We start from the raw sequence: 26,043 nt of genomic DNA, 5'->3' as shown, positions 1-26,043 counted from the left end.
CGGTCGAATCAGAATCCGACACGCAGCTACTGTTCATGCGAGGGAAGGCGACACGTGGCTTCGCATGACTCACCAATTTCGGACACGTGGCACTCTTTCAGCGAAGGTGACGTGGCAAAAACGTGACTATGCGAATTTTCTCGATTTTCGCGCCAAAACTTCTAAAATCCATAACTTTCGCATACCAGCTCCGTTTTTGACGTTCTTTATATGCACGCGTAGGTAAAATTATGCTCTACAACTTTCGTTTATACTTCGTCAGCTAATTTTGAATTTAATTTTTATATTATTATTTTTAATAGACCGGGACAGGAAATCCGTTAAAAATTCATAACTTCTTCATCTGACGTCCGTTTTCGTCAGACTTTTTACCGTTGTGCTACTAATGACAAGACCTTCGATTCTCGTTTAGGTCGTGTCGGCTAAAAATCACTCGATCTAAAATTCGAGTTTTTAGCTGTCTACTGCTAAGCTGAAACTTCGAAAAATCATAACTTCGTCATACGAAGTCAGATTTGGGCGTTCTTTTTATCGAACTTCTCGGTTTAACGAATACTACGAGTTTCGTTTATATTACTAAGGCTAAAAAGTAGTTTATCAAAAACTCACTTTTTACGACATTCGGCACCGTGTCGGTTTGTTGCGAAACTTCGACAGGTCATAACTTCTTCGTTATAACTCGGATTTCGGCATTCTTTATATATCTGTAATCCTTGTCACGCCCACCATAAGTTTCTTAATAGATATCGACTTTATCTAAAATTTAATTTTTGACACTCATTTTTATTCTTAATTATTTAAACCCTAATAATTAAGCATAAAACACATAAAATACATAATATTCACATAATTCCTTTTCATTTCTCCAAAATGAGTCACAAAGATTAACCTAGACCATTATGTCAATATTAATGTCTAGCCTAGAAACACGGGCGTTACAAGTGAAGAGTCACATACTTTTGATGGATCCTCTTCTTAATGTTGAGTCTTCATTTTCTATTGTTTCTAGAGAGGAATCTCATCAAAAGAACGGGGCTCTATCCTCTTCTTCTAATATCATAAAAACTCAGTCATCTGCATTTAATAGCAGAGTTAATGATTAAAGGAGTCAAAATACTAACTCAAATAAAGGAAGAAATCAGAACTTACAGTGTAAAAAATGTGGTCTTAAGGGACACCTTATTGAAAGATGCTATAAACTAATTGGTTATCCAAAATATTTTAATTTCAGGAATGAGACTAACAATGATAACATGAAGAGTCAGAATAAGTCTTTTTTCTAGTAACTCCTCATCTGTTCCTTCCAGTAGTTCTTTTTCTTCTAGTGTTACTTCAGATGTCACTGGGAGTGGTAATGCTCACTATCTTACAAGTGAGCAATACAACAAGTTGTTGAGTCTCATTAATGAAAAGTCTTCTGTCTTTGAGGATACTTATGTGAATGCAAATATGGTAGGTGTCCCTCTTTTTAGGTCATATAATTCTACCATTAGCCACCAAAAATGGGTTGTTGACTAAGGTGCAAATCAACATATGACTTCAGCTGAGTCACTTCTTCATGATACTGTTGATGTTTTAAAATTAAATCTTCTTGTAAATCATCCTAATGGATCTTTTTATAAAATTAACAAAACTGAAAATTTACAGTTTTCTGAAAACTTAACACTGTTTGATGTCTTTGTTGTTCCTGATTTTAATGTGATCTTGCTTTCTGTACATAAATTGTGTAAAGACACAAATTGTGAAGTTGTTTTTAATGAACATGAATGTAAAATTCCGGATTTACAATCAATGAAGGTGGTGGAGAATGGTAGAGAAACCGGGGGATTATATTATCTTAATTCTTTTCCCTCGGGTATTAGTTCTTACAAGGCTAGATTTGTTAAGTGTTTTGTGTCTAAACTAACATGGCATAGTAGATTGGGTTATCCGACTGGACAAGCTTTGAATTGTTTAAAAGATAAGCTTAATTTTGTTAGTATTGATCTTCCTCCTTGTGATGACTATCACAAGGCTAAGCAAACTCGTGAACCCTTTCATCTTAGTGTTCATAGTTCTTCCAAACTTGGAAAGTTAGTTCATATGGGTGTGTGGGGTCCCTATAGAGTGACTACTAGGGAAGACTATAGGTATTTTTTTTTTACTATTGTGGATGATTTCACAAGGACTACTTGGGTCTATCTTTTAAAAAGTAAAGATGAAGTTTATAACTTCTTTAGTATTTTATTAAATCAGTTTGATTCAAAAATTAAAATTGTCCGATCAGATAATGGAACTGAGTTTTCAAATTTTAAGATGATTTTTTTTTAACTTAATAGAATTTTGCATCAAACATCTTGGGTCTACACACCACAACAAAATGGGGTGGTTGAAAGGAAACATAGACATATTCTGAATGTTGCTAGGTCTTTGTTGTTTCAGTCTGCTCTTCCTGTTAAGTACTGGGGAGAAGCTATGCTTACTTTTGTTTTTTTAATAAGTAGAATGCCTACTTCTATTTTAAAAGGCATGTCTCCATATGAACTTGTTTTTAAAAAACCACCTATTTTTGAACATTTAAGAGTATTTGGTAGCCTGTGCTTTGCTACCAAACTTAATAATCAAGATAAATTTTCTGAAAGAGCTGAAAATGTGTTTTATTGGGTTATTCTTCTAAAAAAAAGGGTTACAAATTACTGAGTCTTGATACAAATTCTATTTTTGTTTCTAGGGATGTGAAGTTTTATGAGTCTGTATTTCCTTTTAAGATGAAGTCAGTAACTATTGATAAATAGTCTGTTTTTGATAATTCTGTAGACCCATTTTCCTATGATGATTTAAACAATTCTAATTATGTGAATGATGTTATTAATTTGGATGACTTGAGTGTTAACCATCAGATGGATGGTTCTAATGCAGCTGAGACTCTGAGTGAAACCTTATCTAATACTACACATGGTGATAATCAGACTAACGCGTCATATGTGCCTCCATCTGGTGAGACTATGCCAGGACCTTCACATTTTCCTGAGGAAAGTAGTCATTTAGATTCCTTGCCTTCATTGGGACAATCTATAGGGGCTTCTAGGTCTAGAAGAGAATCTCGAATGCCTGTCAAATTTAATGATTATATAGTTGAGGGTAGACATAGATATGGCATATAACGTACTCTTAACTATTTTGTTCTTAGTAATGAAAATAAATGTTTTGTTTCTAATCTTAACAAAACAATTGAACCAAAGAATTTTAATGAAGCTTCTTCTGATCCTAATTGGATAGAGGCAATGAATAAAGAATGGAAGCTTTGTATCAAAATCACACTTGGGACATTGTTGATTTACTCAAAATCAGGAAGCCAATTGGCTGTAAGTGGGTATATAGAATTAAATACAGACCTGATGGTATGGTTGATGGATATAAGGCTCGTCTTGTAGCCAAGGGATATAATCAGAGAGAAGGTATAAACTATCAAGAAACCTTCTCTCATGTGGCAAAAGTTGGTATTGTTCGTGTTGTTTTATCTTTGTCTGTAAACAGATCATGGCCTTTATATCAACTTGACATAAATAATGATTTCCTTTATGGATATTTGTCTGAGGAAGTTTTTATGAGTCTTCCTCAAGGCTATCATTCAAAAGGAGATACAAGAGTTTGCAAGTTAGTTAAGTCCTTGTATGGACTAAAACAGCCCCCCTAGAAAGTGGAATGAAAAACTTTGCTCTGAATTGTTTAGTTATGGTTTTTTACAAAGTGTAAATGACTATTCCTTATTTTTTAGGAATGAAAACAACTCTATTGTTGTTCTATTGGTTTATGTTGATGATATAATCTTGACAGGTAATAATGAAGCTGAACTTCAAAGTGTAAAATCTTTAAACTCAAAGTTTTTGATAAAAGATTTAGGAAAGTTGAGTTATTTTCTTGGTGTTGAAGTTTTAAATGTAGATAAAGGTATTTGTTTAATTCAAAGGAAATATTGTCTTGAACTTTTACATGAGTTTGGTATGTTAAGTTGTAAACCTGATTCAACTCCTTTAGAATCAAATTTTGTTCCTAAAAGGAGTTATGATTCAAGTTATCCCTTGTTAAAAAATATCACTAAGTTTCAAAAATTAATTGGAAAGTTGATATACCTTACTATTACCAAACATGACATATCATATTGTGTGAAAATTCTCAGTCAATTCATGCATAAACCCCATAAATCTCATATGGATATAGCATTCAGATTACTTAGATATTTGAAGGGTAGTCCTGGCAAAGGTGTTTCTATAGTTAAGTCAGATAAATTTCACTTAATGGGTTTTGTAGATGCTGACTGGGCAAAATGTCTTTCTTCTAGAAATTCAGTTACTGGTTATTTTTTTATGTTGGTAATTATTTATTGTCTAGGAAAAGTAATGTTAACGTATCCCTCAGAGGAAACGTCAAATGGAAAAGTCAAAACTAGCACCGAGCTTGACCTGAGCTGACCTCAGCCGGATCAAGCCTGAGGCCAAGGTCGGGTCTTCACCAACGCAAAAGACATAATCGTGACGGTTATAGCGTAGAGCAGCGCTATAATCTCCTCACCTAGGGATAACATCCCAGTGGGCGTGGTACCATTCAGAGTGTCCCATGTGTTCGTCAGACGATAGCCACGATCTCCGTAATAACTGAAAGATCCTCCTCTAGCCAATGAGGAGAGGATACAAAAAGGACGTGACAAAGGATCTTCCAGTAGGAGTCTGCCACGTCACGTCCCACGAAGGAATGTCCAATAGAATCAGTTGAGGTCCAGGTACCTACGGAACCAGGTATAAAAGGATACTTCTTCCTCGTGGAGAAGGGAGAACTCTTTCAAGTGAATATTCTTTCTTTCCCCTGAGAAAACATTAACTAGATCGTCGGAGCATCGTCCCGGGAATCCCTCCCGAACATCGAATAACGATCTAATTTTCATTTTTGTACTGTGATATCAGGAGAGGGCATCTACACTAACCTCACCGGTAATCTCAGCACTACCGTCTCCAACATATCACAACATCTGGCGCCATCCGGGCTTATCTCTACAGTGATACACTCACAAAACAAATCCACAGAGCAAAAATGGCAGGTGAAATCCCAATAGTGTCTGGAACACTGGAGAAAAGTCCGTTGCGTCCGATGCCGTCGCTAGAAGGTGGACAACCGTCCGTTCATGAAGAACACGCATCAAACCTCACACCAGTTTCACAAACGCCACCGAGCTCCACAACGGAGACGGAGGCGAACCCCGCGGTCAACCTATGGCGCCCTGCAACTGACCCAATGCCACAAGTTGTAATTGTAGCTGCAACTCCGCAAATCATTGCAACACAACCAAAAGGGACCCCTATTCCACAAAAACAGTATCTCCCGCACACCTCCGGCACTGGGACTTGTATCCCCCACACTATCCAACTACAACCACAAATTTTTTCCACGATCTACCCACACACCACCATGGCAGGCTTGCCCCATATGCCGCCCTACGTACGACATCATCCAATCTTCAACCCATCCGTGCAGCAGATCCCATGTTTCATCCATACATCGACTCAACCGCAAGTCGCAAACACGCAGATCTCGGTGGGTTAGGGATCCAGTTCTTCCGGATCTGGCGTTCAGTTCTCAGTTCAATCTGAAGGCAACCCCCTCGTAGTAGCCGCTCAGCCGTTCAACCCAAATGTGCGGAAATACGCGGGAGCGCACCCATATACGCTCCCTCCAATGAGGCAACACGAAATCCATCAATTCGGGCCGATACCAGACATGCCTCTGTATCAGCCATATATCTCACCGACGACCATGCATAGTCAGATATATGCAAACCCGTAGCAAATACAGCAGCACATGGCTTACAGCGGAATGCTATCCTCGTACATGGACAATCCCATGCGGAGCACCAGCTCTAATTTCAGCCACGAGCTGCTGCAGTACGAGATTTCGCACATGACGATGATCCCACACATGCCCAAATATTACGGTACTACAGACCCAGACGATCACATTGACAACTATGAATGGACGTTGACTTACCTCAAGATAATCGTCACTTCACTTGCACTTATTTTCTTTGCACTCTCACTGGCAACGCTGGCAAGTGGTTCAAATCTTTGAGGCGTGGCAGTATCTCCAGCTTTGAGCAACGTAAATACCTCTTCCTCAACAATTTCATGCAATTGAGGAAAGGCAAAGGGGACGCTAACTCCGTAATGGAATGCAAGCAGAAAGATGGGGAATCAATCCGTGAATATTATGACTGGTTCATGCTGGCGACACTAAATGTTCCAGGACATGAAGAGTTCCTGGTAACAGGTGCCTTCGCCCAAGGTTTACTCCCAGCGCCCCTATCGAAGAAGATACAGGGAACCGTTCCCCGACCTCGTGATGAACTCAAGTTCCGTGTCGAAAAATACCTGAGGCAAATCGAAGGGGAAGAGCGAAAAGAGACCAATATCAAGGCTATAGCCAATGCATATGCAAAGCAGGAGGAGGCGGTGTCGCGACCACTCTCGAACTAGCAAGGAAGGCAAGATGGCGACCAGCAGTGGCAAAATCGTCACCACCGGCATATGTCTAGACGGTACAGACCGTTCTACCGATAAAATGGCAAAAGCGGTCATACTGACGTTCACATGATTAACAAGGCCCCAACCAAGGAAAACAAAGACAAGCCTAAGTTCTGTGAGTACCATAAAAGCAAAACTCATGACACAAATGAGTGTACAATGCTACAGAGGGAGATTGATGAGAAACAACTAGTAGGGAACATTGTTGATATAGCAAAAGACCTCAGATCAAAATTCGGAGGATAAACATCAACCCAAAAATCAAAAGGATGGGGGAAGAGACCGGTAGAAAAGGGTGGAGATACTCAGCATTACCGGGCCTCGCCCATGCGTCAACCCCCAAAGCCAATATCCCGATGCAAGGCTGTATCACCAGAACATCCTAAACATAGCATTCTCCATGAATGACCCAAGGCCGGAGCATTAAGATCCCAATGATCCACTGCACATCACCGGTTTCGTTAGTCGACACCGTGTCGAACAAGTTTACATCGACAATGGAAGCCGGGTAAATGTGATCTACAAGCACTGCCTCAGCCAACTACCCATCGAATGGAATGAGTACCTCCAACCACTACGCCAAGGCCCACTAGTCGGTTTTACTGGTCACCGCATCTGGCCTACGGGAACAGTCCGACTCCCGTTCACTCTAGTTAGCCATGACGGGGCAATGGAGATAACAAGGGTGCTCGATTTCTCTGTTGTCAACTGCTCGGCTGACCATAACATCCTCTTAGGACGCCCTGTGCTTTTCCAGTTGCAAGCAATTCCATCCACCATACACGGTGTCATCAAATTTAGCACAAGTGATGGATCAGCCACGATAATAACGACTAAGCCAGCCAACAGGTGTGATGCTCAACGAAAGGAAAGACAGGAAACTCAACCGCGTCAAAGCGGCAGTCGCCAAAACACAGAGACCTCCCGATGGAAATCTGCTAATGCACGAGTGCCGACCCAGGAATCAAGGAAGAGACGGTGAGACGTGTTTAGTCGGCTCACAAATCCTCCTCCACAGGAAGGAACTAACACTAATCCGGGATTGCTCAGCCAAAATACGAGGTGCAAAATACACAGCAAAGAACCTCTCGCCCGCAGGCGAACACACCTGCCTGGCTGAGAACCGACACCTGTGCCAAGCCCAGCACAAGAGCAATTTCAGATCCAGATCAAGCTTTGTCTAATGGCAAACGTGAACCAAAGCCCTTCAGAGCAGAGGAGGCGAGCACAAGAAACACCACCAATAAAAGCAAAATGCCATCCCCTATGACACGTAATCCTTCCCAAAGAAGGGCACTGACAAAGGCCTTCGGAAAGCAAAAGAGCTCCTCTGGTAGTTCAACACACTACCCGGGGAGTAGGTCTGCATAACCGCACAAAGCCTAGAACACAGAGCCTATTCTATCAAGTCCTTTCATTGTCAAACTGCGTCTAGTCCTTTTGAATCTTCCGTTCCTACCAGCGCATTGAACACAGAGCCTATACAACTCAGATTTAATACTTAACACTTGTTTCAACTGCCCATTGTCACCTTTTCTTGATATCACTTCCCAAAAATAATTAAGAAGAAGTTTTTTTTTTAACTTCTCCCCCTTAAATTGTGCAAGAGAAAGAAATAAAATAAATAAATAAATCAAAGAAATTTTAAACACACAGAAAATAAATAATTTAATCTTAGAAACGAATCATTTTTAGAAAGCCCACAAGCACATCGAAACGAGCTTTACTGAAAGGTTTGGTAAACAAATCCGCCACGTTGTTATTAGTGTGAATTTGTTCCAAAAGAATGAGTTTACGCTCGTAACAGTCTCAAATAAAATGAATTTAATGTCAATGTGCTTGGTTTTGGAATGTTGAATCGGATTTTTAGCAATTTAAATGGCTGCATCATTATCACAAAAAATGGAAGTTTCTAGAAAGTTCAAACCGTAATCCATCAATTGAAGTTGAATCCAGATAACCTGAGAGCAGCAGGCTGAGGCAGCAACATATTCAACCTCAACCGTTAAGGTTGACACCATTTGTTGTTTCTTGCATTGCCATGACACCAATCGGTCCCCTAAAAATTGATATCCACCTGACGTAGATTTCCTGTCAAGATCACATCCTCCATAATTGCTGTCAGCAAAAGCATATAAATCGAAATTGGAATTTTTAGGATACCAAAGACCCAGTTTAGGGCTACCTTTAAGATACCTAAAAATCCTTTTAACAGCAATTAAATGAGAAATTTTAGGATTAGCCTGATAACGAGCGCATTGACAGACGGCAAACATGATGTCATGTCTGCTGGCAGTCGGATACATCAAAGATCCGATCATCAATCGATATTCTGTTTGATCTACGGGTTCCCCATCTGGATCAGGAGCCAACAGTGGTCTTTCTGCCATTGGAGTCGAAGCAATTTTTGAGTCTTTAAAACCAAACTTTTCTAACATGTCTTCCACATATTTGCCTTGATGCAATAAGATTCCGGTCGAATCATGTCGAACCTGTAACCCTAGGAACATTGTCATCTCTCCTAGCGAGCTCATCTCAATTCTTTTCTTCATTACATCCTCGAAATCTTTGCATAGCTTTGAGCTGGTCGACCCGAAGATGATGACGTCTACATATATCTGGACGACAATCAACTCTGCATCCACTTTCTTAATGAATAATGTCTGATTGATCGTTCCCCTTGTGTATCCATGTTCAAGCAGATGTTCAGTTAAAGTAGCATACCAAGCTCTAGGAGCCTGATGCAAACCATATAAAACCTTGTCCAGCTTGTAAACATGATGTGGAAACTTTGGATTGACAAACCCTGGGGGTTCATCAACATAAATCTCCTCCTTTACTACACCATACAAGAAGGTTGTCTTGACATCCATTTGATAAACTGTAAATCCCATGTAGGAAGCATAAGCAAGAAATATACGAATAGCTTCCAAACGAGCCACGGGAGCAAATACTTCAGTGTAGTCAAGACCCTCTATTTTCCTGAAGCCACGAACGACCAAACGAGCTTTGTTGCGCACAATCACCCCGCTATCATCTTGCTTATTTCTAAACACCCAACATGTATCCAAAGATTTCTTTCCCTTCGGTAACTCCACCAACTGCCATACTTTCAATTTCTCGAACTGGTTTAACTCTTCATGCATTGCATCTACCCAACTTGGTTCATTTAGGGCCATGTCCACACTTTTAGGTTCAATTTGGGATATGAAGTACGAATAAAGACACTCATTTAGATCTCCACTTTGAATTCTAGTCTGAACCCAGCTTGCTAGTGGACCAATAATGTTCTGGATAGGATTGATCGCATTGAATACTGGTTGGAATTGGATTACTGATATCATTTATAGTGACTGGAAGATTTGTGATGTTTTCAATTCTGCCTGCTGCCGAATTGCCTCCCTCAGACTGTCTTTGATCATGAGAAGTACTTGCCACAAATTCATTTGTGAATGGCTCTGGAAAGAGAAGTTCCATGTAAGTTTGTGAGGCAGACACATAATCGCTTGATGATCCGGATTCACTTGATGGAGTTGAATCCTTTAAGTGACTCTCATCTTCTTCGGGAGTAATGATGGTATCTTCAGAGACAAATATAGATTTTTGGACTGGAGAAGAAGAGATGTGTTGGATGTAGATGCATCCATCGTAGAAGATTTAGGAACCACTACAGATGGTTTGAACGAACCAATGACAACATCTTCCTCATCATCTCCAACAGTTGCATGTGAACCTGAGCATGTACCTAAAATATCATCGGAAAACACATTAAATAATTTTAATAATGAAGTGTAATCAAATAACCAATATGGTCCAACTCGAGCGTCCGTCGTGTTTTCTTCCAGCCAGCACACATCGAATGACTCCACAATCTGTTTCGTGGACTTGTTGTAGACTTTATAAGCATTGCGCCCAACATATCCTACAAAATAACAGTCATCAGCTTTTGAGTTAAACTTTGGAGTTGATTACAGGTGAAGTAGTGTGCATGGGCATCTGAATATCCTAAAGTGAGCTACAGTTGGCTTGTGACCATATAGGATTTCTTATGGAGTCTTCATCTGCTCTTTGTTAATCAGAACACGATTCTAAATGTAACAAGCTGTGTTTATGGCTTCAGCCCAGAAGAAGACTGGTAATTTTGAGTCACAAAGCATGGTCCTTGCAGCATCAATCAGGGTATGATTTCGCCGCTCTGCTACACCATTTTGTTGAGGTGTCCTAGCAGCACCGAACTGATGTAATATACCCTTTTCGGCACAAAAATGATCCATGACAGCATTTTTGAATTCTATGCCATTATCACTTCGAATCCCCTTCACCTTCTCGTTAGTCTGATTTTCAATGAGCACTATAAACCTCTTGATAGGTTTAGCAGTTTCACTTTTATTTGACATGAAAAAGACCCAGGTGAAACGTGAGTAGCCATCTGTTATCACCAAGCAGTAAGAGTTCCTACTGATGCTCATAACGTTCACGGGTCCAAATAAATCCAGGTGAAGTAGTTGGAGAGTTTTGTTGGTTGTGTTGACTAGTTTGGGCTTGTGTGGCTTGCGATGATGTTTTCCTTGAGCACAGGCCACACGTTTCTCAAAGGTGCTGAAATATTTTATTGGTAGGCCACGAACAATATCATTCTTAGCAAGACGATTTAGGTTCTTAGAATTTGCATGACCGAGACGACGATGCCAAAGCATAGCATTGTGTTCTGAGACTTTTGAAAATAGACATGTTACTTGCTCAGGAACATTATGGTTCATGTCGATAATGTATGCATTTCCTTCACGCTCAGATCTCACCAGAATCCAATCCTCTGGTATGATGATACCAGGTTTCAAGATTAAGCATTCCTTGTTTGTAAAATGAGTTGAAAAACCTTTGTCACAGATTTGAGAGACGCTCAGCAAACTGTGTTTCAACTCTAGAGCATAATTAATATTTTCAAAATTCAAAACTCCATTTGTCACTGTACCCTTTTGAGTGATTTTTCCTCCTTCTCCTCCCGTAAAGGAAAATACCCTCCATTAAAATTTTGAATGTCATGGAACTGAGAGATGTCTTCTGTCATGTGCCTGGAACAGCCACTATCAACATACCAAGGTCTGATGATATTCTTCCATAGTTGTTCCTGCACAGCTTGTGAGATTAGTTAGATTTGGGGACCCAGTCCATAGAGACATTGGTTGACCATGTCAGTCTATACATTTAACTTCTTGCCATATCATATCCTTTGAATCAAATATTGTACTTGAAGAATTTAAAGTATGGTGAGATGATTGGATTTCATGACCTTTGGGCACCCATCTATAATTAGGTTTAAAAAATTTATTGCTGACATAGATGGAAGCTTTTACATTTGATTTTGAAGTCTGTTTGTCTTTTATGTTGGACCTTTTGGGTATCCATCTATAGCTAGATGAAGACCCATGAGATGACTTTGGTGACACCGATCTTGATTTGATCAAATTCAGTTTCATCAAGTTATTTCTTGAATTCTTCTTCAAAATCGTTTTGTCTTTATTTTCTTTTACATCCTGCTTTCTGTCCTTGTTTGCATTACAATCACCATCACTAGAACGTGACCTCGAGGGATTTCTTTTAAAAGATCTTCCTCACGATACGTCATGCCTACCTTGAGTATAATAAGGCGCATAAGCATGATTCGGACAGTTTTTGGCAATGTGTCCAGGGGTTCCACAGTGGAAACATGTTTGCCTCTTCACATAGAAGTGATCATTACTTGTCCCTGGTTGTGATTCAAGATTATGTCCACAAGTACACCTACAGTTGGCAGTCTGTTTGACTTGTCTTGGTGGACTATGTTTACTAACGTCAGGTCCTTTAAAAATTGGATTAATAATCACATCATCACACACATTAGAAACAAAAGAAACATCAGGTTTTAAAGAGACATTGTCCAAACAATCAACAGAGTCAACAAAAATAGCAGTATCAGTTTTCAAAGCATCAGTTTTAAAAGCAATGTCATTTTCTAAAACACAATCACTCTTTCCATCTTCCTTCCTGTCTTGCACTAGGGATTCATCTGCATGTAAGGTAGAAACGTTAGTATCGTTCACCCTATCACTATCCACTGTCTCAACAACAGTTGGTTTGCCATATTGCATGTGTGCTTCCCTTTCTATTTCTTCCTCAGCCAGAGGAGAGAAAGTGTAATTATCATTAAATGGGGGAGGAACACTATCATAACCACGACCTACATTCATTTTACCTTGCCATCTAAGTTGTTTTTCAATCATTTTCTCAACTTTCTTACTTGACATATCAAATTTTTTAAAATTAAAATCTGCATTTTCAAACCTATTTTTCAATGTGTCAAGCTCGGCCGTTAGACTGACAATTTTTTGTTGAGCATAGTCATAGTGTACACATTTATCACTATATTCTTCTTGAAGTTTTCTAAAATCCTTGATTTTGGCCTCTAATTGTTCTTTTAAGGGTTTTTTGGCCTTTTTAATGGTATATCTTTCATACTTAAGATCCTCAATTTCCCTAATTAATAGCTCATGTTGATCACGATAATGCTTGATTTTATCACTACAAGCTTGAGAACAGGAAGTTTTACTAACCTTTTTCGTGTCGGGTGTAGTAGCGACCATGAAGGCGAATTGTAGTTCCATCATCTCTTCATCTACTTCTTCCACCTTTGAATTCTCACTGATTTGTGCCAAGTTGCCCGCTTCATGTCCTGTCAGATTTAGGGCCTGCAATTGATCCTCCCAGTTGAAGCTTTGTGCCATCATTGCCAAGTTAGTTGTTTCGTTGTTGGCTATAGCTCCTCTGTTGTTCCCAGCAAGCACCAGTGTTCTATCGGGATTGTTCCTGGTGTCTGGTTTGGTGCATTCACGAGCAAAGTGACCTGGCTCGTGACAGCTGAAACACCGGAGCTTCCTCTTGTTGAAACCTACCTTCTTTTCCACGTTCATTCACCAATTGTTCTTCCCTGTGCGCTGAGTAAACTTCTTTGCCCTGAACACAGCCATAGCAATTTTCCATGTGATGTCCATCTCTTCCACATCCTCAGGATGAATCTGATCCAGTTCTCCAACCATGATTAGAGGGGCCAAATCTCTTGCCACAAGTGCATTGTAACAATTCATAAACCCAGCCATTAAAGCCATGTTTTCTTCAGCTTCTTTTGGAATTGATGAAGGTTGAATTGTGGTTGTGGTTTTAGAACTTGAGCTAGAGGAACTTGATGGTGCCAGATGTTGATGACGCACCACAGAATGAGCTGAATATGTTTGTTGAGCATAGAAGGCATTATTTGATGAAATTCCTAGATTGGCAGCAGAGTAGGAATTCACATGGTTGATTTCACGTTGCTTATCATCCATGTCACATGCCTTGATTATGGCCATCACTTCAGCAAGAGTAAGCTTGTTCAGATCTTTAGTCTTCTTGATCACGGCCACATTCATGTCCCAGCTACGTGGAAGAGAGTTTAGTAGCTTCTTGTTAATTTCTGAGCGTGGTAGATTAATTCCAGTTGTACTCATTTCAGTAGTGAGAGTAATAAATCTTTGCAGTTGAGCTTCAAGAGATTCCCCAAGGACATGATTAAACAAGTTGAACCTTTGTCGAAGAAGGTCCTGTCTGCTCTGCCTCATGTCTTCATTTCCCTCATAAACCTCAATCAGGGCTTCCCATAAGTCTTTTGCAGATCTGTATTCCCTAAAGCCTTGGGAAATTTCAGGAGACAAGGCCATTGTAAGAGTGGCTAGAGCTTTGTCCTGTTCTTCAACCTTTTCAAAGTCTTCCTCTGTGTAGTGCTCTATCCCTTTATCAACAGCAGTCTTTGCTTCATCGTTCAAGGTTATTGTAATCCTGACTGGACCTCTAAGAATGCTCCTCCATAGCTTGGAATCTTTCATTTTAAGGTAGTTTTCTATCCTGAATTTCCATTCCGGAAACCCATCAGCTGACAAAAGTCGAGGAACGCGAGTGGCAGTTCCCATAATAAAGTCCAACTCTTGATCCATTATTGAGAATCCATTTCAATTTATAAAGCTGACAATATCCAAAAGTCAACGGTAGACCAAAAACAATGAAAGTCAATGAGGTATTGACCGAACACAATAGTATGGTTGATCGAACATGTTAAAGAGTTCGGTCTAGAACTGTGACCGAAAACCCGACAAAATTCGGTCAAAACTTTGACCAAAAATCCTGGACTTTGACCAAAACACTCACCGAACACCCTTACAGATAATGAAACCTAACACCTTGATTTGTTATATCGAAATTCCTTAAGTTTCATGATTTAAGTGATAAGGATCCAGGATAATTCCGATAAGTATGATGAAGGTTACGAAGAACACGATGAACTTCCAAAATTTCAAGAACAGTTAATCGATGATCAGGCAAGAAATTGATTAATTTCAATAGAAACTAGTCAATTTTCAATGAAGAAAAAGTTCTCAAAACAGTTAAAAACGGGTTTCCAAGGTTCTTGAATCGATTGATACCTTCACGTAGCTCTGATACCAATTGTAAGTCCCAAAACTGAAGATGTAATGCAATATCAATCAATCTATTTAGAGAATGCGGAATATAAACCAAATAGAGAATCAAGAACACTTAAGAATAACTTAATGCACACGATTGTATTAGATTAAATCGTCTCGTACATCAAGAAGAACCTTCACCATCCGAATACTCACAACTGAATATGAATCAACCAACCAACAAAAAGTTATTCGGCTAGGCATATATATATATATATATATATATATATATATATATAAGAACCAATGATACAGCCCATTAACCCCAAGCCCATCAATGACCGAATTCACTAGATGAATTCGGTCCATCTAACCGAGAACACCTACAGAAATTAAGACTAAAGTAATACTCTAAGCCCAAAAACAAAAACATTATTAGCCCAGCATAAACCATAAAAATATAACCCAACATTAACCTTTCCTTGATTTGAACGATATTCTCTGTGGTTTCCTGAATAATTTTAGGGCCAATACGTAAATTATCTCCAACATGTTTTCTAGCCAATTGGGTATCTCCAACTTCTGCCCAGCATAGCAGAGAACGAAATTTGCGTCTAACCTTTCCCTAATTTGAACAATATTCTCTGTGGTTTCCTGAATAATTTTAGGGCCAATACGTAAATTATCTCCAACATGTTTTCTAGCCAATTGGGTATCTCCAACTTCTGCCCAGCATAGCGGAGAAGGGAATTTGCGTCTATACAAGGCCTCAAATAGGGGAGCATGTGTGCTAGTGTTATAACTATTGTTATACGAAAACTCGACTAGTGGTAAGTGGATATCCCATGCATTACCAAAATCTATCACGCAAATGCGTAACATGTACTCTACTTTGACTTTGGAGCAAGTCAAGCATTTACTGACATATGTGGCAATCTCTGCCTTCATTTTGGGCCACCAATAAAGCTTTTTAAGATCGAGATACATCTTATCTGAACCGGAATGCATCAAATATCTCGACTTATGAACTTCATTTAAGACTAGGTTCCTAACTTCACCAACCCTCGGAGTCTAAATTCGGTTCATGAAATATCGTGTTCTGTCTTCCTTGATGTCGAACTGTTTGTCTATTCCTCACAGGTTTTCTTCCATGATATTTTTGGTTTTGAGATCTTTCAGCTGAGCGTCTCGAATTTGGGTGGTGAGATTGGAGTGGATTGTTAGGGTCAGAGTGTGACAACCCGGAACTTCTATCTTGTACACTTAGTCAATTCAATCAATGTTAAGCTTATTCTGTTGACTTCTTGTACTGTTTCAGGGTTCATTTAAGTGTTCTAAGCTTGAGTATGACCAAGGTCGAGGTTAGGAATGAGTCAGCGAGTCACATAGTCAGAAAATCGGGCCATACACACCTCTAGGAGGAGTGTACGGCCCCACACCCACCTCTTGGCCACACACTCACTTTTTGCGCAGCACTCTCACCCCTATATAAAGGGTAGAACCCTTTCTTTTCATCCCTTTTCCCTCCTTGGCAGCACACTACACTATTCTCTTAAGTTTCTTCAACTGTGAACCCTCCAAAGCTTCAAGAATCTGAGTAATTCATCCTCTAACTTGCAAACCATGAAAGACCACTCTATCTAAGCCTTAATTATGCATTATTCGTCATGTTCTTCGTGTTTGGAAGTGATTGTGGCCGCACACCCCCCTTAAGGTGGCCGCACACTCTTAAAATACCCTCCAAAGTGAGAGTTTGACTTCCATATTCGAGATAGACATGACCCTAGCCGTGTTGCACCTTGGAATTGACATTTTGGACATCATCATGTAGGGTGTACGACCGCACACACCTGTGTACAGCCGCACACACCCTTGTGCGGTAGCACACTCCTTGTGTGCGGCAGCACACTCCTTGTGTGCGGCAGCACACTCCCGTGTGTGACCACACACTCATCCTTGGGCCGCAAACCCACTTCTAGGACCCTTAACTTGCACTACAATTGAGTATAGACCTAGAACACTTCGTGGATGAAAGTATGGACCTTGAGAACACTTCAAAGGCACCTTCTTTCATGAGTGTACGGCTGCACACCCATTGGTCCGCACACCCATGGCCGCACACACACTCAAGGTGGCCATACACTCCCCTTACTCAATCCTGCAAGGTTCTAACACTTAGTGCAAGTTGTTCCAAGTCTCTAGAGTGATTCTCTATCGTATCTAGTAGTGAATTACCTTAGTTTGACTCCTATATGTGTGTCATTACATGTTATTAGGATCAAATTGAGTTCGAGGTTTCACTTGTCACTCAACATCTCGTACCAGCCTTTCGTACAAACCACTCGCTCAAGGTGAGTTCATACCCCTACGCTTTTACTAGTTTTTAAAAACGTTTTCAGGGGGGAATACAAGCCAAACATAAATGCTTTTGTAAATTAATAGAAAGGGCCTTTAACAAGTATAAAACTCATACAATTCTCATACTTTAACCCTTTTGTATTGTGTTGAGCATAAGGGACGTTTTACAACTTATCACTAAAATTGCATAGTTTTTCGGACTCGATATTCACTACGCTATACATGCAAACTATAATAGGTATAGTTTGGGATTTTCGAAATGTAACAAGTACAGAAACTTTCGCTACTAAACATATACACTATGACAGATTTAGTTTATGGTATACATCACTACATGAAAATGGCATTCATAACTATAATTGTCACTACATACGGTATACATGCGGATTTCACTACGGTATAACGCTACAACACTACATGTAAACTAGATTGTACGATACTGTGAGGCACTACTTCAACACTGTACCCTTAGGTGTACAGGGATAAATCCTATCATAGTATAACCAGAGTCTCCTGGAGGGAGAGCATGAGATTTGTGAATAGATCTATTCGGGACTGACAATCCCACACCCGTACTGCTAGCTACAGTTAGGCAGGCATGCCTAGGGTGACAAATGTCATTTAACTCAACGCCTGAAGAACGTTGGAAATGTCTCTAGTCATATCAAGTATGGTTATACGTCTCACAATATGTATAAATCACCTTTGGTTTACAAACTGTCACTCTTCAAAAATTTTATTTTTACTAAATAAAACTACTACACACTACAACTGGAGAATTCCAGGGATTTCACTACATGGTTTTATTTTAAGTAATAAAACACACTACGTATACTGGCTATAGCCAGGGTTTTCAAACAGAACTGATTATACCACGATCTTTCATACGGAATACCTACATATCATGACTAGCATTAGCTAGTCACATGAAGTTGTATTCTCGCATAACGCTACAGTTTTCAGTAATGAACATTTATGGTTTTACACAGAAATGATAACACTACACTCTCACTAAGGAAAATATCGGATTTTCTTGGAAGTATACAAGTATTCATGATTTTACACAGAATTGATAACATTACACCCTCACTAAAGAAAATATCGGATTTTCTTGGAAACATACGAACATTCTTACAAATCCATCAACAAGTTTTCATTACAAAATACCGCTTATGAACTCACCAGCTTTATGCTGATATTCTTTCAAACTGCTTGTATTCTCAGGAAATCAGTAGATAGGTACCTACTGGATTTTTGAGAAGCTGGAGCAATAAGAGTCTTATGTTTATATTTTACATACTATTTGATGTAATTCAAACAAGTTTCAAACTGATGTAAAAACTTTTCATATATGTATTCATTGTAATGGTTGTGTTGCTATGATTGCTATTATACATTGGTTGTGATGCTATACATGACGTCCTCCACCCTAGAACGTTTCCGCCATTTTGGTTTTGGGGTGTGACAGATTGGTATCAGAGCCCTTGTTTATAGCTAACTAGTATACCGAACCTTACATGGTATACAACTATAAACACTAAGGGGCTTAAGTGCTCTACACTAAAAGTATACTTTCAAAAATATAAGTATTTTTATAAAAAGTATACGAGCATGCATACATAACAGAATCTGTATCATGAGTAGAACAAAAGAAAAAGTATTTGGATGTTGGGACACTGCGGTTAAACCTGGGTTGTTATGTAATCATGTCTAGGGTGAATATAGCCTGATCAACTATATTCAGTCAAGACATAACCAACATGTGCTTGGGAATCACTGTGGTGTTACAGCAAGCCTAAAACTTACCAAGAACCAAAAGCATTCAACATAAAATACTATAGGAGTATTTTAGCTAAAGCCAAACTCCGTATATAGATTCATTTCAAGTGTTGCTACCTTTTCTTTCTTAAGCGATAACTTACTTGCATTAGTAACCTTTCCTTGCTTATCGCTTGGTAGAACACTTTATTATCAGGATCAGATATATCTTGTTTCATATATCTTGAGGACTTACCATCCTCTTATTCCTGGTTGTTTTTAGAACCAGATGCCTCCCCGAAGAAGGTCCAACAGAAGAAACGACGACACCCCGCCACCACCACCACCCCCTCAGTTCGACCCTGTCATGTTCCAGGCAGCAGTTACCACCGTCGTGATTGCAGCAATGGCACAAGTGAACGCTGGAGGGGCTGGAGGTGGAACCGACCCTCAAAGACAAGACGGAAGTCAGGGACAACAAAAGGAGTGTTCCTACAAGGACTTCATAACTGCAAAGCCCAAGTCCTTAGACGGAAATGGAGGAGTCATTGCTCTGACTCGATGGTTCGAGAAGATCGAATCCATCTTCGAAATTTGCGTCTGTTCCGAAGCCAACAAGGTGAAGTTCGCCGCCTGCACCTTCACCGACCGAGCCTTGACCTGGTGGAATGGTCAAGTCAAATCCCTAACCCTGCCAGTGGCTAATGCCATGGGTTGGGAGAGACTGAAGGAACTCATGCTTGCTGAATACTGCCCGAGGGGCGAGGTGCAAAAGTTGGAGCACGAACTTTGGAATCCGAAAATGAAGGGATCCGACATCTCTGCCTACACTGCTAGATTCTGTGATCTGGCACTCCTTTGTCCGGGAATGGTCACCCCGGAAAGCAAAAAGATTGAAAGGTACATCTGGGGACTGACAGCCCCGACCAAAGGGAACGTCTTGGCTGCTAAACGGACTACATTTGATAGTGCCAAGTGCCTGGCACAGACTCTGATCTATCATGGAGTCGATCTAGATGAGGTAGCAGCTGTCTCTGAGCCACAAAAGGAATGTGGTGGGAAGAAGAAGAAATCCTGGAACAAGCGGAAGGGACAGTCTTCGCAGGAGCCCTCCAAGAAACAACAAACAGTGGCAGTTCATGATGCTACTACTCCTGCTACTGCTCCAGCTGCTGTTCCAACCAGACAAGCTCCTACCGGTGCTTATGCTGGGAAGCTACCTCTGTGCAACAAGTGTAACTTTCATCATCACGGACCCTGCCTTGAGTTGAGTTGCAACAACTGTGGAAAGAAGGGACACACAGCCCGATACTACAAGACAGCAGCCCAACCAACCAACCAGGCTCCGGGAGCGGGTGCTGGTCAAGCTTGTTATGGATGTGGAGAGGCTGGGCACTTTAGGAGAAACTGCCCCAAGGCAACAACTGGTGGCAATACAGGAAGAGTGTTGGAGATGGGCCAGGAGGAAGCGGTCGTTGATCCTACCGTTGTTACGGGTACGTTCCTCCTTGACAACTCTTATGCATGCATTCTTTTCGATTCCGGTGCGGAGAGGAGTTTTGTTAGTCATGCATTCAAACATCTAATCAAACGTAAATCCCAACCTTTAACTGAAACATTCACCATCGAGATGGCTAACGAAAAGAAAGAGAGCGCTAACGACATATTCATAGGTTGTACTCTTACACTAGACGGTCATTCTTTTTCCATTGACCTTATGCATGTGTCCATCAAGAGTTTCGATGTCATTATCGGCATGGACTGGTTGAGATCCAATCGTGCTGATATTCTTTGCTTCGAGAAAGCTATCCGTCTCAATCTTCCCTCTGGTGAAACCCTCATGATTTACGGAGCTAAGCTTAGCTCGAACCTTCGTATCGTTTCATGCATCAAAGCCCAGAAATATCTGCGGAAGGAATGCCATGCATTCCTAGCTCATGTTGTTGGCGAGACAGAAAAAGTTAAAGACCTCGAGAGTCTTCCCGAAGTCTGCAACTTTCCTGATGTCTTCCCCGAAGATCTCCCAGAAATTCCTCCCGGGCGTCAAGTCGAGTTTCGTATCGACTTAATCCCTGGAGCTACTCCTGTAGCTAAAACTCCTTATCGTCTAGCGCCGACGGAAATGCAAGAGTTATCCAGCCATCTCAATGAGCTGATCAGCAAAGGATTCATAAGGCCGAGTTCCTCACCCTGGGGAGCTCCGATCTTATTCGTGAAAAAGAAAGATGGATCCTTTCGGATGTGCATTGACTACCGAGAGCTGAACAAGCTGACCATTAAGAACCGTTACCCATTACCCAAGATCGACGATCTCTTCGACCAACTTCAGGGAGCCAGTTACTTTTCAAAGATAGATCTAAGATCAGGGTACCATCAGTTGCGAGTTCACGAGAATGATGTGCCCAACACAGCATTCCGAACCCGTTATGGACACTACGAGTTTGTAGTAATGCCCTTTGGTCTGACGAACGCACCGGCGGTATTCATGGACTTGATGAATCGGGTGTGCCGCCCTTTCCTAGACAAGTTTGTGATCGTGTTCATCGACGATATACTTGTCTATTCGCGGAGTGAGAATGATCATAAACAGCACTTGAGGCAGGTGCTGGAAACATTAAGGGCGGAGAAGCTATATGCAAAATTTTCAAAGTGTGAGTTCTGGATCAGGAAGGTAACTTTTCTCGGTCACGTGGTTAGCGAGGAAGGCATACACGTGGATCCTTCCAAAATCAAGGCGATTGAGAATTGGTCTGCACCAAAGACACCCACATAAATCCGACAATTCTTGGGTCTCGCGGGCTACTATCGCAGGTTTATCCAAAACTTCTCCAAAATCTCTAAGCCTTTAACTACCCTGACATAGAAAGGTGTAACCTTTAGTTGGGGAGTCAAGCAAGACACTGCTTTTCAAACATTGAAGCAGGCCCTATGCAGCGCACCTATCTTGTCCCTGCCCGAAGGGACGGAAAACTTCGTTGTCTACTGTGATGCATCCAATCAGGGCCTAGGCTATATACTCATGCAGCGAGGAAAGGTTATCGTCTATGCCTCGAGGCAGTTGAAAACACACGAGGTAAATTACACAACTCACGATCTAGAGTTGGGAGCGGTGGTCTTTGCATTAAAGATCTGGAGACACTATCTCTACGGAACCAAGTGCACCATCTTCACCGACCTTAAAAGCCTTCAGCATATCTTTGATCAGAAGGAGTTAAACATGAGACAACGGCGATGGGTAGAGCTACTCAGTGACTACGAGTGCGAAATACGCTACCATCCCGGCAAGGCCAATGTGGTAGCAGATGCCCTCGGCCGGAAGGAATATTCAGGGCGTAAGGTGAAAGCGCTAACAATGACCATTCATTCCCATTTATCCGCGCAAATCAGAGAGGCTCAGCTGGAAGCCTTGAAACTAGAGAACGTGGCGGATGAAGCATTGCGGGGAATGGAAAAGAACTTAGAGGTCAAGGGAGACGGAGTTTACTATTTCATGAACCGGATCTGGACCCCAAAGTACGGTGGGTACAGAGAGGTTGTCATGAACGAGGCTCACAAGACTAAATACTCCGTTCACCCAGGTTCAGATAAGATGTATCTGGATCTCAAACAACTCTACTGGTGGCCAAACATGAAAGCAGAAATTGCGACCTTCGTGGGCAAGTGCTTGACTTGCGCCAAGGTGAAGGTGGAATATCAAAAGCCCTCAGGTTTACTTCAGCAGCCAGAGATACCTGAGTGGAAGTGGGAAATGATAACCTTGGATTTTATCACTAAGTTACCCAGATCTCCGAGTGGGCATGACGCCATTTGGGTAATTGTCGATCGGTTGACAAAGTCCGCCCACTTCCTGCCAATCAAAGAAAACTTCAAAATGGAGAGACTCACACAGATCTACGTTCGAGAGATAGTTCGCCTTCATGGGGTACATGTATCCATTATCTCCGACCGAGATAGCATGTTCACCTCGAGATTTTGGCAATCGCTACAGAAGGCTCTTGGAACTAAGTTGGATATGAGCATGGCTTATCATCTACAAACAGATGGACAGAGTGAGAGAACAATTCAGACATTGGAAGATATGTTGAGATCCTGTGTCATCGACTTCGACACATCATGGGACACTCATCTTCCTTTGGTCGAATTTTCCTACAACAACAGCTACCATACCAGCATCAAGGCTGCACCGTTTAAAGCCCTTTATGGCCGTAAGTGCAGATCCCCTCTGTGTTGGGCTGAAGTGGGTGACACGCAGCTAGCCAGGGGTCAAGTCCCCGACAGCACTCTCACTGGTCCTGAAATCATCCTAGAGACAACCGAAAAGATCGTACAAATCCAGGAACGACTGAAAGCCTCGTGAGATAGACAAAAGAGCTACGCCGATAAGAGACGAAAACCTTTGGAATTCCAGGTTGGTCATCGTGTCCTTCTGAAGGTCTCACCCTGGAAAGGCATGATACGTTTCGGAAAACGTGGAAAGCTAAACCCAAGGTACATTGGACCATTCGAGATCCTTGCTAGGATCGGTCCCGTAGCATACAAACTCCAGTTACCACGAGAGCTCAGCAACATCCATCCTGTCTTCCACGTGTCGAACCTAAAGAAGTGTCAGTCCGACGAGACACTTGTGATTCCTCTCGACGAGATCGAATTAGACGAGGTTCTACACTTTGTGGAAGAACCTGTTGAAATCATGGACCGGGAAGTCAAGCGTACGAAGCAGAGCCGCATCCCGATAGTGAAAGTCCGCTGGAACGCCAAGCGGGGTCCTGAATTCACTTGGGAGCGCGAGGATTCAATGAAGCAGAAGTACCCTCACCTCTTTCCAAGTTCATGATTTGTACTCTATTCTTGAATTTCGGGACGAAATTCCCTCTAAGGGGGGATGATGTGACAACCCGGAACTTCTATCTTGTACACTTAGTCAATTCAATCAATGTTAAGCTTGTTCTGTTGACTTCTTGTACTGTTTAAGGGTTCATTTAAGTGTTCTAAGCTTGAGTATGACCAAGGTCGAGGTTAGGAATGATTCAGCGAGTCGCGTAGTGAGAAAACTGGGCCATACACACCTCTAGAAGGAGTGTATGGCCGCACACATGGGTGTGCGGCCGCACACCCACCTCTTGGCCACACACTCACTTTTTGGGCAGCACTCTCACCCTTATATAAAGGGTAGACCCCTTTCTTTTCATCCCTTTTCACTCCTTGGCAGCACACTACACTATTCTCTCAAGTTTCTTTAACTGTGAACCCTCCAAAGCTTCAAGAACGTGAGTAATTCATCCTCTAACTTGAAAACCATGAAAGACCACTCTATCTAAGCCTTAATTATGCATTATTCGTCATGTTCTTTGTGTTTGGAAGTGAGTTCGGCCGCACACCCCCCTTAAGGTGGCCGCACACTCTTAAAATACCCTCCAAAGTCAGAGTTTGACTTCCATATTCGAGATAGACATGACCCTAGCCTTGTTGCACCTTGGAATTGGCATTTTGGACATCATCATGTAGGGTGTACGACCGCACACACTTGTGTACGGCAGCACACACCTTGTGTGCGGCAGCACACTCCTGTGTGTGACCACACACTCATCCTAGGGCCGCAAACCCACTTCTAAGACCCTTAACTTGCACTACAATTGAGTACAGACCTAGAACACTTTGTGGATGCAAGTATGGACCTCGAGAACACTTCAAAGGCACCTTATTTCATGAGTATACGGCCACACACCCACTGGGCCGCACACCCATGGCCACACACACACTCAAGGTGGCCATACACTCCCCTTACTCAATCCTGAAAGGTTCTAACACTTAGTGCAAGTAGTTCCAAGTATCTAGAGCGATTCTCTATCGTATCTAGTAGTGAAATACCTTAGTTTGACTCCTATATGTGTGTCATTACATGTTATTAGGATCAAATTGAGTTCGAGGTATCACTTGTCACTCAACATCTCGTACCGGCCTTTCGTACAAACCACTCGCTCAAGGTGAGTTCATACCCCTACGCTTTTACTGGTTTTTAAAAACGTTTTCAGGGGGGAATACAAGCCAAACATAAATACTTTTGTAAATTAATATAAAGGGCTTTTAACAATTATAAAACTCATGCAATTCTCATACTTTAACCCTTTTGTACTGTGTTGAGCATAAGGGACGTTTTACAACTTATCACTAAAATTGCATAGTTTTCCGGACTCGATATTCACTACGCTATACATGCAAACTATAATAGGTATAGTTTGGGATTTTCGAAACATAACAAGTACAGAAACTTTCACTACTAAACATATACACTATGACAGATTTAGTTTATGGTATACATCACTACATGAACATGGCATTCATAACTATAATTGTCACTACATACGGTATACATACGGATTTCACTACGGTATAACGCTACAACACTACATGTAAACTAGATTGTACGATACTGTGAGGCACTACTTCAACACTGTACCCTAAGGTGTACAGGGATAAATCCTATGATAGTATAACCAGAGTCTCATGGAGGGAGAGCGTGAGATTTGTGAATCGATCTATTCGGGACTGACAATCCCACACCCGTACTGCTAGCTACAGTTAGGCAGGCATGCCTAGGGTGACAAATGTCATTTAACTCAACGCCTGAAGAACGTTGGAAAGGTCTCTAGTCATATCAAGTATGGTTATACGACTCACAACATGTATAAATCACCTTTGGTTTACAAACTGTCACTCTTCAACATTTTTATTTTTACTAAATAAAACTACTACACACTACAACTGGAGAATTCCAAGGATTTCACTACATGGTTTATTTTAAGTAATAAAACACACTACGTATACTGGCTATAGCCAGGGTTTTCAAACAGAACCGATTATACCACGATCTTTCATACGGAATACCTACATATCATGACTAGCATTAG

Source organism: Lactuca virosa, chromosome 5 (assembly GCF_052849685.1).
Source record: "Lactuca virosa cultivar CGN04683 chromosome 5, Lactuca_virosa_CGN04683_v6, whole genome shotgun sequence".
NCBI classification, from domain to species: Eukaryota; Viridiplantae; Streptophyta; class Magnoliopsida; order Asterales; family Asteraceae; genus Lactuca; species Lactuca virosa.
Note: the sequence above shows the minus strand (reverse complement) of the source record.